This window comes from Coregonus lavaretus, assembly GCF_964263955.1.
Source record: "Coregonus lavaretus genome assembly, chromosome: 27".
Lineage (NCBI taxonomy): Eukaryota > Metazoa > Chordata > Actinopteri > Salmoniformes > Salmonidae > Coregonus > Coregonus lavaretus.
In genome coordinates, this window is record NC_140014.1 from 22,731,882 (window position 1) to 22,746,462 (window position 14,581).

The 14,581-nt window shown below is 47.6% G+C and overlaps 1 pseudogene across 1 annotated transcript in view; it reads right to left on the bottom strand.

The window, feature by feature from the left end:
* Positions 1-10,589: 10,589 nt before the first annotated feature.
* Positions 10,590-14,581, bottom strand: part of LOC311102634 (protein O-mannosyl-transferase TMEM260-like) — a 36,928-nt pseudogene continuing 32,936 nt past the window's right edge. Inside the window, exons 11-14 of the transcript in view lie at positions 12,309-12,485; positions 11,378-11,431; positions 10,991-11,075; positions 10,590-10,844 (exon numbers count right to left, since the gene is read on the bottom strand). The product of the transcript in view is annotated as a protein O-mannosyl-transferase TMEM260-like (transcript). The remainder of the gene's footprint in view (positions 10,845-10,990; positions 11,076-11,377; positions 11,432-12,308; positions 12,486-14,581) is intronic.

Sequence of the window (14,581 nt, forward strand, 5' to 3'; positions counted from 1 at the left end):
GGAGAGGTCCGTGGAGCCCACTCCCATACTGCCGGAGTCTTGTCTGGTGGCACCGGTAGTGTGGGAGGTCGATGCTGAACTCGAGCGGGCGCTGCGCACCGACCCTAGTCCACCTCAATGCCCGGAGGGTCGGAAGTACGTTCCGCTCGAGGTTCGGGATCGATTGATCTATTGGGCTCACACGTCACCCTCCTCTGGACATCCTGGGATCGGCCGGACAGTGCACTGCCTTAGTGCTAAGTACTGGTGGCCCACGTTGGCGAGGGATGTGAGGGTTTATGTCTCCTCCTGCTCGGTGTGCGCCCAGTGTAAGGCGCCTAGACATCTGCCTAGGGGTAAGTTACTACCCCTGCCCGTTCCACAACGACCATGGTCTCACCTCTCGGTGGATTTCATCACTGACCTTCCTCCCTCACAGGGGAATACTACTATACTGGTCGTTGTGGACCGGTTCTCTAAGGCCTGTCGTTTGCTCCCTATGCCGGGCCTTCCTACGGCCCTACAGACCGCCGAAGCGCTATTCACCCATGTTTTCCGGCACTACGGGGTACCCGAGGATATTGTGTCTGATCGAGGTCCCCAATTTACCTCCAGAGTCTGGAGAGCCTTTATGGAGCGGTTGGGGGTCTCGGTGAGCCTCACCTCGGGTTACCATCCAGAGAGTAATGGGCAGGTGGAACGTGTGAACCAGGATGTGGGTAGGTTTCTTAGATCTTACTGCCAGGACCGGCCGGAGGAGTGGGCACGGTACGTTCCCTGGGCAGAAATGGCCCAGAATTCCCTACGCCATTCCTCCACTAACCTAACCCCTTTCCAATGTGTGTTAGGTTACCAGCCGGTCCTGGCACCTTGGCAGCAGAGCCAGATCGAGGCTCCTGCGGTGGATGAGTGGGTGCGGCGCTCGGAGGAGACGTGGAACGCTGCACACGTCCACCTGCAGCGGGCCCTCCGTCGTCAAAAGGCGAGCGCTGATCTCCACCGCAGTGAGGGACCGGTGTACGCACCTGGTGATCGAGTCTGGCTCTCTACCAGAAACCTGCCCTTCCGCCTGCCCTGTCGGAAACTGGGTCGGCGGTTTGTGGGGCCATTTAAAGTCCTGAGAAGATTGAACGAGGTGTGTTACAGATTACAACTACCTGTTGAGTATAAAAGTATTAACCCCTCGTTCCATGTGTCTCTTCTCAGGCCGGTGGTAGCTGGCCCACTCCAAGAAAATGAGATCAGGGAGACTCCTCCGCCCCCATTGGACATCGAGGGGGCACCGGCGTACTCAGTGCGGTCCATCTTGGATTTGAGACGTCGGATGGGGGGTCTCCAATATCTGGTGGAGTGGGAGGGGTACGGCCCGGAGGAACGGTGCTGGGTGCCGAGGGGAGACATTTTGGACCCGTCTCTCCTGACGGAATTCCATCGTAGTCACCCGACGCGCCCTGCTCCACGTCCTCCTGGTCGTCCCCGAGGCCGGAGTCGGCGCACGTCTGGAGCCGCGCGTCAAGGGGGGGGGTACTGTCACGGTTTCGGCCGAGGCTGCCTCTCTTCCTTGCTCGGGCAGGCTTCGGCGTTCGTCGTCTCCGGAATACTAGCTGCCACCGTTGTATGTTTCTATGTTCGTTTGGTCTTGTCTGGAATTGTACACTTGTTGTCGTTTAGTGTCATTAGTGTCCTATAAGTTCTCGTTGTGTTTGTCAGGTGTTGTGAGTGATTGTTTCCATTGTCGTGTTGGTGCGCTACCCTTTCCGGTGCGCTATTTGTAGCTTGCCTCCTTTGTATTTTAGGAGAGGATTTTCGCACATGTTTAGTGCGCCCGTTTGTTTACGCCTGTGTGCGCATTTTCTCGCCTCCGGGCTGTTTGGATTGTATTTTTGTGTGCTCTACTAAAAGTCTTTATTGGACTTAACTTCTGCGTCCTGCGCCTGATTCCACACCACACCCACCTACAGCACCTACTGACACTTACCTGGTTAAATAAAGGTTAAATAAAATAAAAATAAAAGAGGGCCTTACCTCTGACCTCTGTGGTTACTTACTGTAGACCACCCTCTGAGGACCAGGAGCTGGGCTGTCAGAACAGCCAGTCTACAGACGGACCACCCCGCTCTGGCCTCTTCATGTCAGCATGTCTCTGGGACGTCCTGTACTATGAGGCAATAACGCTTGTCTAACACTCATGTCTGACCCCTGTGACCAATAGCGTGGCAGCAGGGTGATGGAATGAGTACTCAGTAAGTCTATCACCTTTACCACATCCATCAAGATGCACAAAATCATATTCTCAGTATATTGTACTTAATATGAAATTCACGTTGTACTGTTTAAGACATGAGGCAAGAAGTGTGGTGGTGGGTGTCTGTAAAGTGGATGTGATGAGTTAGAGAAAATGTGGTGTTTTATACAGTGTGGGTGTGCTGTGTCACAGCCAGCATGCGCCTGCGTTGTGGCTTCGCTCAGAGGTGTAATGCCTGATTAGGGGATTACAGGAAAGTACTTCTCTGCAGTTCTGTGAGAAACAATTATTAACATGTTGGTGTCTCTAATCCTGGATAAACACAGCTTTTCAAGAACAACAGCCAGACTCTCTTTCTTCCCTTTTTGAAAATCTGCGTCTAAACCTTGTAGCCACTTGAACTCCAAAGCCTAACTAATACCAGTTAAGGAGACAGGGCAGTGGCATGGAACACTGTCATTACAGAGGTGCTGCAGATTCACTGCTCACAGCTCCTGGAGGAGCACATGGCTGGCCAGCAGGGGCTAGTATTTAGGGAGAAATCCACATTTAGCTTGGGGAGAGAAAGGCATTGTGTGGAGCACTGCTTGTTGAAAGGGCATTAGACTGAACATGTTCACAGCCTGTAATCTTTTATTTGTTTGTACACTTCTTTCATGTAATTTGCTTTCTAGTAATTCAGAGAATATTTTGTAAGTAACGCTGCTGGAGAGGCTGTGGATAACTGATCCAGGTGGGGAAATACTACAATGTAGATATTTTAGAGCTGTGTGCTTGCCAGGAATGACTTTGAAGTCTTAATATTTCCTATTGTCCCTTAATAATACTTCCAATTACTCCAATTAGTCTGATTTAACACCAGTTGAATAATTTATTATTTGACTCTTTGGTTAAAGTAATAAAGTAGAAACCCAGACTAACACATGGAAAAGGGGTACGTTCTTTTTTTTGCTACTTCCAAGCAGGTGCAGAGGGCACTCGACATACACACCTGAGCCAAAATGTTCGAACAACACACACACACACAAACTTACAACATAACAGATTTCCCTCCAGTGTTATTTGCATGTACAGTAGGAGTCCTGTAGGCTAGCAGTGTAGGACAGTTCCAGGGCTTAAGGCCACAGCTATTGGGGTAAAATACATATTTAAAAAAAAAAGTAATTACAATCAACATAATCAAATCAAATCAAATCAAATTTTATTGGCCACATGCGCCGAATACAACAGGTGCAGACATTACAGTGAAATGCTAACTTACAGCCCTTAACCAACAGTGCATTTATTTTTAATAAAAAAGTAAAATAAAACAACAAAAAAGTGTTGAGAAAAAAAGAGCAGAAGTAAAATAAAATAACAGTAGGGAGGCTATATATACAGGGGGGTACCGGTGCAGAGTCAATGTGCGGGGGCACCGGCTAGTTGAGGTAGTTGAAGTTTAATAATGTATTATCAGCATTACCTCCCTGTGTTGAGGAGAACCATTTACTCCGAGCTACCCCAGGGGTTCCATCTCCCTAGTGTCCAGTCCACAGGGCCAAGTGCAGGCCAGGGAGCAGGGCTCCGCCTGGCCCTGAGGTCTAAGGTCGGTGGTGGTGGGATTGATGTGGTGCTGGTGCCCATCTGGCAGGGCAGGGTTTAGCCCTAATCCCAGAGCCCCTCAGCAGGGGAGCCCCAGGCTGCTGATCAGAACCCCCCATTGGTCCCTCTTCGTTCCTCTTCTACTCCCCAGCACACACATAGCCTGTTGTAGAAACCAGAGGAAAACAACAAGTCTTCAACTGCTGGACATTGACAAGAACACATCAGAGACATTACAATTTATATTGTACACTTTCGGAAACGTTCATATTTTCATTGACACAGGAAACTTCATGTTATGTGTTTATATGATCAGTGCACATAGACACTGAAGATGGCCTACACATTAACACACATCATACACTGAGTGTACAAAGCATTAGGAACACCTTCCTAATATTGAGTTGCACCCCCTTTTGCCCTCAGAACAGCCTCAATTCGTCAGGGCGTGGACTCTACAAGGTGTAGAAAGCGTTCCACAGGGATGCTGGCCCCTGTTGACGTCAATGCTTCCCCCACAGTTATGCCAAGTTGGCTGGATGTCCTTTGGGTGGTGGACCATTCTTGATACACACGGGAAACTGTTGAGCGTAAAAACCCTAGCAGCGTTGCAGTTCTTGACACACTCAAACCGGTGCGCCTGGCACCTACTACCATACAACGTTCAAAGGCACTTCAATCTTTTGTTTTGCCCATTCACCGTCAAAATGGCATACATACACAATCCATGTCTCAATTGGCTCAAGGCTTAAAAATCCTTCTTTAACCTGTCTCCTCCCCTTCATCTACACTGATTGAAGTGGATTTAACAACTTACATCAATAAGGGATCATAGCTGTCACCTGGATTCACCTGGTCAGTCTATGTCCTTCAAACTTTGGACCTGGAAGCCAGTTCCACTGCATTTTTTCATTGCTCCCCTCTAATCAGGTACTAATTTAGACCTGGGACACCAGGTGTGTGCAATTAATTATCAGGTAGAACAGAAAACCAGCAGGCTCCGGACCTCGTAGGGTAAGAGTTGAGTACCGCTGGTCTATGTCATGGAAAGAGCAGGTGATCTTAATGTTTTGTGCACTCAGTGTATATCCAGTAGACAAAAGCAGTCCTGTCTGTCTGGGATTAACAGCTGTACACAGACGTACTGTGATAAACAAAAATAAAATATGATCCCAACAAATGCCGACAGGAAGAGGAGAGACATACACATCGTCACAAGCAGAGGGCACAGACTGATGTTTGTGAGGCAAGTTGCAGTAACACATTTGTCACATATACAAGTAAAGACTGAGTAAATATATACACACATAATTACAAAAACAGACGGATAGGCAAACACAGAAAGACACCCAGAAGCAGTCACCCAGCCATACACACCTAACCACAGATAATCCCCTAGACACTGGAACACACACACACAGCATCATTATGTTTATCACTCCGAAACCAGCCCACCGACACCCATCACTCTAATTCCATTTGTCTGTTTAGATTCGTTTTGCTTTAATCCTCCCTTGTTTGTGCACATCTGCAAGCACTGCAGCAGCGTTGCGAGAGAGAGGAAGAACTGAGAGCACAGGGAGTACTTTCACTCCTGCACCTCTGGTCCTGGTACAGAGGGCTCCACCTCCAGCGGTAGACAGGCATATCTGCTTGCCCAGAGAGGAGCACCCTTTCCCAGCCACGGAGCCGCCGTCAGCCCCGCAGGCCCCGTTAATCACTGTACACAGTCAAACACCCAGTCACACAGTCTCATACACCAACACAACATTACAGCCTTTTTACACAGTATTACACCACATCTCATTACCCCATTCAAGTCCCTCTATTAGCTCAATTGAATGGTGGGATTTCCATTTGTAAATTGGGGGATTTTAGATTAGCTTGTCTGTATGTCAGCTGTGAAATGCTCCCATGAGACAGTGAATGATGTGACCAATCACATGTGAATCAATGCTTACTCATGCTTGTGCTGTGAGTGGTGGTGTCGAGCAAAAGGAAAACAATCAAAATACATGTGTTTAGGAACAATGTGAGCTGATTTCTAATAGGGTCATGTTGTTTTACTATTTGCATATTTAATTACTCTGAGTTGTAAATGATACACACCTGTAGTGATGTACACCTGACATGATTCAGGTCTAAACAGAGATTGTTTTATACTATTACTGTATCCTCACCTACTACCAGTTTATTTATGCAGAAACACAGTCAGCCAACAGAAACCAAGGGTATGAATCTCTCTTCTTCCCCAGGCCTCTCATTCAGACACGGAGTGAGACAGAAGAGAGAGAGAGAGATAGAAAAAGAGGCCCCCCAAGCGAGCTGAGAGACGCGGCAAATTATGAAAATGCCTCTCTGTGTCCTAAATGGAGGCCGAGCTCTTTAATGTCGCACAAAATTAGAACCTGAGGGAGGAAGTGTGGCCTGCTTGATTGGTGAAACCCCTTCTGGCCCACTCCCTCACCCCCTCTCAAAACCAACAGAGATATTATCACATGCCCAGTGGCGCTCTGTTGTATAGGGGAAACAGAGAGACCCCTGAGAGGGTCCAGGGGCGTCCATAAAGGTGCCTAATTTGTCAGTTTACTCCTCAATTATTTAAATAGATCTAAGGGAGCGGAGAAAGGGGCTTTTTCTGCCTTTCCATAGTAATGCGGAGCGAGACCTTTCTCCACAGTAGCCATTTTGAATTATGCTCTGCACTGCTGTCTTTGATATAAGAAAGTGCAGTGGTGCAGAGGGGCTGTATCAAATAAACAAATGTGTGTACACAAGATAACAACGGGAATTTAGGATAAAATTAACTTAGCCAAGTATAACTCCAAGAGGTTTTCACATTTACTATACTGTAATACATATTGAAAAAACACACAAACCTGTCAGTCGAGATTTAGGGCGGAGGTGTACTATGGAGACAGGGTAAAAACCCTTAGTCCATACATCCCCTGTGGTCCTCCATGCCCCTGGCTGCCTGGGTAAAGTCCTTATCCCTCAACCACCTCCCCAACCTGGACAGAGGAACATGGCTCCTTTCCTATCAGCCAGACACCACCCACCTCTCATGTCCTGCTAAAGGAGCAGCACAGCCAGGCAGGGCCAGGCCTCACCCAGGCTAGGGCCAGGCAGCCCATTGGAGGTATGTAGGGGCTGGGGCCAGAGATTAGCAAGGGTTCAAGATTGATCCTGAAAACGTAGATGGCCAAATCCCCCAACCCCCTGACCCCTAATCCCTCCCATATCTGTCCCTATTGTTGAGGGCTTTATTAAAAGAGACGAGGAGGAGGATGCTGTGGAGGTATAGTAGGGGGTCCTGAGGTGACCATCTTCCCCAGGCGTCTGGTGGAGGCAGGTAACAGGGCCTCCCTCCCTGTGTCTACATGCTTTGCTGTAGGTCCCTGTTGTGAAGGATACTCATCTGTTCAACAACAAGTCCTTTCAATAAGCTCTATATCAGCAGCAGCAACAACACAAGGTCATGTGACAACACAATAGACCTTGTATTCCTACACCAAGACAGGGACAAAGTTCTCATCAACACAATGACTTTGTCCCTTTAAAAACACAGGCGGAGAATACACATTTAGACTTTCCGCACAACAGGAGACAAACAAACCAACACAAAGAAATATACAGTAAAGACAATGGAGAGAGCTGCTAGCACCTGTACAAACAGACTCTCCGTAAACCCACAAACACACTGTACCAGCAGGGTCTCAAACAATGGCCGTCACACACTGAGACACACACTCGTCAAGGCAATGGCAAACTCAACCTGCAAGCATGGCAACTCACGCATTACAACAGGTCAACATAGTCATTCTCCAAGAGTAAAATAACCATATAACACAAAGGAACGTGCTTTGGTCCCATGCATGTTCTATTAGACTTTTGGCTTGTTGGGTCTACACTAGAAAAACAACCAATGATAAAAATTGGAAACACCTTGGATATTCCAGCTTGTCTGCTGGTGCTAAGGCACCTTGGAGCCCCAGCACTACTATGGGGACACTCCACTCCACACTGTCATCTATAAGACCTACAGTGCAAAACCAACCATCAACAGCCACTGCATTACACAAACCTACAAGTATGGATGAATAACAAGAACAATCCTGTGCTAAAAATATGTCAAGTTCAGTCGCGGTCATTGGCCAGGATCACAGAAATGAGAGTAAACACCCTTGAAACAGGTTTACCTGCTTAGGAAACTGATCTGCAGGGAAGTTTTTCAGAGTGTAAGATGATGCAAAATCTGTGGCCAGCTCAGTACATTATGCCTATTCCACCCACCATTCTGTTCCCAAACACCACCCCCTCTACCCCAACATTCTCCATCCAGCCAGAGAGCAGAGGAGATAGGCCCAGACGCTAAAGCTGTCTTTTCAGCCCCTGCTCCCTTTCGGTCTATCTGAGATGCACAGCAAGCGGAGGTGTCGCTTTTCCGCTGGCATTTCGGACAGTATCTACTTATAGACGGGAGAAAAAGAGAAAAGAAAAACAGAAGGGGTATTATCAGGGAGGGATGAGAGCAGCAAAGGCATTTTGTCTTTTTATTCCCCTCCTAAGCCCTGGGCTTTGCTCCCAATCCGATTGGTCGATACGGCCAGGGATGTAAATGAAATGCAAAGACGAATAAGGCTGGCTTCCCATCTCCAGTGTGTGCCCCCCATGTCCCCCCCCCATGTCCCCCCCCCCCCCCCCCCCTCTCTCTCTTTTCTGCTCTGTCGCTATTCTCTTTCTCCGGCTGTTTATAGTGTTGTCTCTCTGTCTCCCATTCACAGGCTTGCCTCTCTCTCACCCTCTGTCTCTTTCCCCCTCTCCCTCCATCCCTTCCCTCTCCCTCTCTCCCTGGCTGGGCTCACAGCTCTTATCTCCTCAGACGCCCCACATTCCAGCGTTGCTGTGGCTCCCTGCCTGCATCTGTGGTCACGGCGATTCCATGGGTTCCTACAATCCTTCGGCAGCTTGCTGATTTGGGGTGGGCAACTGACTCTCAGAGACAGGGGGGTGGGGGGGGAGAGACAGGGAGAGAGAGGGATGTAAGAGAGGGATGAGAGAGAGCGAGGGAGGGAGAAAGAAGAGGGAGAGGACAGAGAGGGAGATTCAAGTAGAAGAGAGGACACGAGAAAAGGCAAATTATAATGTAAGGTGAGAAAGTGAGCGAAAAACACAACATATATATCAAACAGCTGTACATTCTACTATAGATTCACATCGATTTTTTTTGCATCTCCTTTTAATACTAATTTGTCATATTTGATACATCAGTAAATACATACACCAGAAATAAAATGTCTCATAGGAAAAATAAACACAGTAGAAAAAAGCTCTGAGAACATTTTAAGTGGAAAAGTGAATCTTTATTAGAGTATTTTAATCTGTGGACAGCAGAAAAAATAGCGTGTTCATTGACTGAGACTGTGAAAGGTAAGCGAGGTAGAAGGTCTATGCAAGAACAGAGGGAAGAGGGAATGAAAGGGAAAGGTATCAATGAAAGGTGAGATAGTTAAAGATGTTATCAAGTGTACTCTGTCCACTGGCTCTGCATGCCATCATGTCTCTCAGACCAGCCTCAAGTGACTGGGTCCATCTCTCTAGGAGACTGGGTCGTGCTGCTGAGGACCTTTGCATGTCTGTCTGCAACGTCTCTGAGTGTCTGTCCGCAACGTCTCTGAGTGTCTGTGTGACTGTAGTTATGACTCTCAATGTCTGCGCAACGGAATGTCTCTCTGGAGATGAAAGCGCTCCAATGTTCGGTGTGTGTGTTTCTCTCTGCATGTCTGTGTTTCACAGGAGGAGCACACACACACCTCTAAAAGGGTCCCTGGCAGTGTAACATTTAATATTTCATTTAAATTTGTGAGGGATTATAGCTCTGCCGTCAAAAGGAGAAAAAAAGCTCCTTGAATCCATTTGTTTTTTAAAGGACCATCTCAGATGGATGGATAGTTGGTGGGCAGTGGTGGCGATTGGGAGCCGGGGTCGTGCTAAGATCCCAGAGGACAGCGTGGCACTGCACAAGTCTGTCCCAGATTAAGAGCCTGCTCTAATCCCCCATTTCTGCGCACAAATTGGGTTTCCCTCAATCTCAGCCTGACCCTCCTAATGGGAGAAAAAGAGAACTAAATCAGCAGGAGGCCACATAATCACAACGTTAAAAGTCGTGAGAGAGGGAGAGGAAGAGATGCAGAGAGAGGCAGGGAAATAGTCAATAAAAGAGTGTGTGTGTGTGGGAGACATGAACAACTTGATTGGGTTCAGTCCAGGCTGCAAAAGTCATGTAACGTCCCCAGTGGAAAACATTCCCGCAGTGTGAGGTGCAGCCAGGGTCCTGTTTGTCTGGACAACCCCACCCCATCACAGAGAGCCTCATCGCCAGCACTACCTCCAACAACACCACCTCCATATTATGTACCATTTTCTAGCCAAGTCTTTGACAAGGGACGTTTTTCATGACCTACTTCATGGAAGAATGGTGCAGGTCGTCATACATACATTGTTACATGATCTATGAGTGCAGGTAAACCTGTATCCAAACACCTCCAGAGAGCCCAGTCTACTCTCCACTTTACTGGGTGTGTTCAACCCTTGAGAAAACCCTTTAGCCCAACCACAAGAGGCTAGAGCACCAGTCAAAGTCCCCTGGCTGCAACACTGGAACCTCCTTTCAACAATGAGTTGTGAGGACCTCTTCTCCTAAGAGTCTCCATGGCAATAGTGTCCTGTAGTAACAGTAGAAGCCCACTCCCTGTGTGCCTGCTCCATCTAACCCTCCCCTCCCTCAGGGGGTGCGTCTCTGCCGGACCCTGGTCCTCTCCTGCAGCAGGTGGGAGACGGCGGTGCGGATGGCGGGGGCCTGGGAGTCCGTGGGCTCCTTGTCCAGGTACATGCTGAAGTGCTGGATGCTGCAGGTCAGCAGGCTGTCAGGGCTGTGGCCCTGTTTCCCCGAGCGCAGGAGCTTCTCGCTGGCCAGGGCCAGGTTCCTATCCCAGTTGGGAGGGTAGTCTGTGTGCCTCTCCACGATCTCCTTATACAGCTGTCAATCACAAAGAACACAACTTGTATACAATGACCATAACAAGCACCAATATACAATTATTGACCATATATTGTACTTCTAAGCTATGCGATTATGGTTCATGCTCATCCTCCTATTTATTTGCTATGGGAGGACTGCCTCACAGTGTAGGAGAGCTCAAACAGGCGATCTTTCCCCTCTCCCTGGATCCTCTCAGCTAGGTCAAACAGAAAGAAAGCAGTCTTCATCCTGAAACAAACAGAACATATCACAGGCTCAGGGCTAAGTGCTGGATGGATGGATGAACCGTGGAGATTTATCCACAGAGATGCACTAGCAGAAAAGAGTGATTTATGTAGATGCTAGCTACACAACAGCATTTCATGTAGAATAGCTGGTGCTCTACCACACCAGAGTGGGTTATGTAGATGTTTTAGCTAGCAGATTAGGGTGATCTGTCATAGAGGCTCTATCTGTAAACTATACATATATACAGTGACCGTAAAAGAGAAAAGGGAGTCAGTGTTTTCAATGTTAACTCTTTACTGTACCTGGCCTGCCACATCTCCTCGTTAGCCACCCTCTCCCAGGACCCTGGGTGGAAACTGGAACCAGACACAAAAACAGCTCTTTATCTCAACACCCCTAGGGCTTTTCTTATGCATCATTCCTTCCACACAATCATATTAATTCTGTATCATTATGGATGTTAATATACATTGTTCAAAGTGTGCAGGTTTAGGTTTTCATAAACCCAATGTGAATATACAGTACAGTACTGTTGAGCAACAATAATACCAACACATTAGACATGGAAGGAACCATATATCCTGTTTCATGTTGTTGCGTATAAACACGACCTCTTCTTCAAAATAATATTTTAGCAGGGTTCCGAGCTAATATTTGGCTTGCGGGCATCGACGGACACGCTTGTAGTGAGGGCAAAGGAAATAATGTCACAGTATTCAGCCATGATTATCGCAGTGAATGAGGGACTGCTGGCAACGGCAACAGAATACGGAGCTTTGACTAATTCCACTTTTGACACACTTATTGACAAAACGCAATAAGAAACTCATTATGTTTCATCTTCAGTCTCATTTCAAATGGCTGAAGGCCTAATGTCTTGCTTTGGTATAACGCAGAAAGAGCTGCTGGATCAGAGCACGGAGAACAGAGGAAACCTTGCTGTAGGAACGTCCGTTAAGTCTCTGCCAGTATTGTGAAAGACCACATAGAGAAGTCAACACCAAAGAGTATCACTGAACAGAAGATTCCTATTGTGCTATAGAAGTGTATGATCACTGGATTCCTAACTAACTTGCCTAGCATGTTCGTCATGCTATGGCATACAATATGACCATTTCCATGGCAGCTAGCAGAACACCACAGACTCCCCATGAACTGTAAGCTTCTCCTGCTGAGCGGGGCCCCCACCCCTCCAGAGGGCCCTCTGGGCTGTATGTGTAGTGTACTGTGTATCTGTTGTGTGGCTCGGTCCAGATGTAGATGTAGTGGGTGCGGCAGGCCCACTCCTCCGGGTGGAAGGGCTCCTGGACAGGCACCAAGTGGTCACACACGCCCAGGGGCCAGCGAGAGAAGCTCCTCTCCCAGCTGGGGTCCCCGTCAGGCAGCCTGATGCAGGCCAGCACAGCCCCCCTGCAGACCAGGCAGGCACTGTGACCATGCTGCTGAGGTGGACAGAGCTGAACCACAGTGCCGGAGCCCCTAAAGGGAACTACCCTCAGCTATCTATCTCCCCTCAAACAATACTCACTCTCACCCCAGGTGACTTCTGATAGAATTGAATAAGCATACATGGGAAGCATATGTGCCTCCACCTCATACCCAACAAACACAAGCATGTGCACACACGCACACCTTTCAACTCTCTCCCATTCCTACTGCTCCACTCTCCTATGCTGTGCCCTGAGGGTTGATCCCACTGGTCAGTGTTGCCCCCCTGTTGGCCAAGCAAACACTGCCCCCTGGTGGGCTTGGCATTTACAGGAGTCCTGTCCAACCCATTTGTTCTCTGTATCCCTCAAGTAATATAGTCAGATGGATAAAACATAAATATACTGTATACAGTACATTCGTAAAGTATTCAGACCCCTTCACTTTTTCCACATTTTGTTACGTTACAGCCTTATTCTAAAATGGATTAAATAAATAAACATTCTCAGCAATCTACACACAATACCCCATAATGACAAAGCGAAAACAGGTTTTTAGAAATGTTAGCAAATGTATTAAAAATAAAAAACAGAAATACCTTATTTACATAAGTATTCTGACCCTTTGCTATGAGACTCGAAATTGAGCTCAGGTTCATCCTGTTTCCATTGATCATCCTTGAGATGTTTCTACAACTTGATTGGAGTCCACCTGTGGTAAATTCAATTGATTGGACATGATTTGGAAAGGCACACACCTGTCTATATAAGGTCCCACAGTTGACAGTGCATATCAGAGCAAAAACCAAGCCATGAGGTCAAAGGAATTGTCCGTAGAGTTCCGAGACAGGATTGTGTCGAGGCACAGATCTGGGGAAGGGTACCAAAAAATGTCTACAGCATTGAAGGTCCTCAAGAACACAGTAGCCTCCATCATTCTTAAATGGAAGAAGTTTGGAACCACCAAGACTCTTCCTAGAGCTGGCCGCCCGGCAGAACTGAGCAATCGGGGGAGAAGGGCCTTGGTCAGGGAGGTGACCAAGAACCTGATAGTCACTCTGACAGAGCTCCAGAGTTCCTCTGTGGAGATGGGAGAACCTTCCAGAAGGACAACCATCTCTGCAGCACTCCACCAATCAGGCCTTTATGGTAGAGTGGCCAGACGGAAGCCACTCCTCAGTAAAAGGCACATGACAGGCCACTTGGAGTTTGCCAAAAGGCACCTAAAGGACTCTCAGACCATGAGAAACAAGATTCTCTGGTCTGATAAAACTAAGATTGAACTCTTGGACCTGAATGCCAAGCGTCAAGTCTGGAGGAAACCTGGTACCATCTCTACGGTGAAGCATGGTGGTGGCAGCAGCATGCTGTGGCGATGTGTTTGAGCGGCAGGGACTGAGAGACTAGTCAGGATTGAGGGAATGATGAACAGAGCAAAGTACAGAGAGATCCTTGATGAAAACCTGCTCCAGAGCGCTCAGGACCTCAGACTGGGGCGAAGGTTCACCTTCCAACAGAATAACAACCCTAAGCACACTGCCAAGACAATGCAGGAGTGGCTTCAGGACAAGTCTCAATGTCCTTGAGTGGCCCAGCCAGAGCCCAGATTTGAACCTGATCAAACATCTCTGGAGAGACCTGGAAATAGCTGTGCAGCGACGCTCCCCATCCAACCTAACAGAGCTTGAGAGGATCTGCAGAGAAAAATGGGAGAAACTCCCCAAATACAGGTGTGCCAAGCTTGTAACATCATACCCAAGAAGATTTGAGGCTGTAATCGCTGCCAAAAGTGCTTCAATAAAGTACTGAGTAAAGGGTCTGAATACTTATGTAAATGTGATATTTCCGTTTTTTGCCATTATGAGGTATTGTGTGTAGAATGATGAGGGAAAAAAACAATTAAATCAATTTTAGAATAAGGCTGTAACGTAACAAAATGTGGAAAAAGTCAAGGGGTCTGAATACTTTCAGAATGCACTGTATATATTTATTTTCAGTCTTTCTCCACAGTCTTTCACAGACATGGACGAAGTATTATGACTCCTCATGGGGCAGTAGCCTGGTGTTATAGTCCTTAAT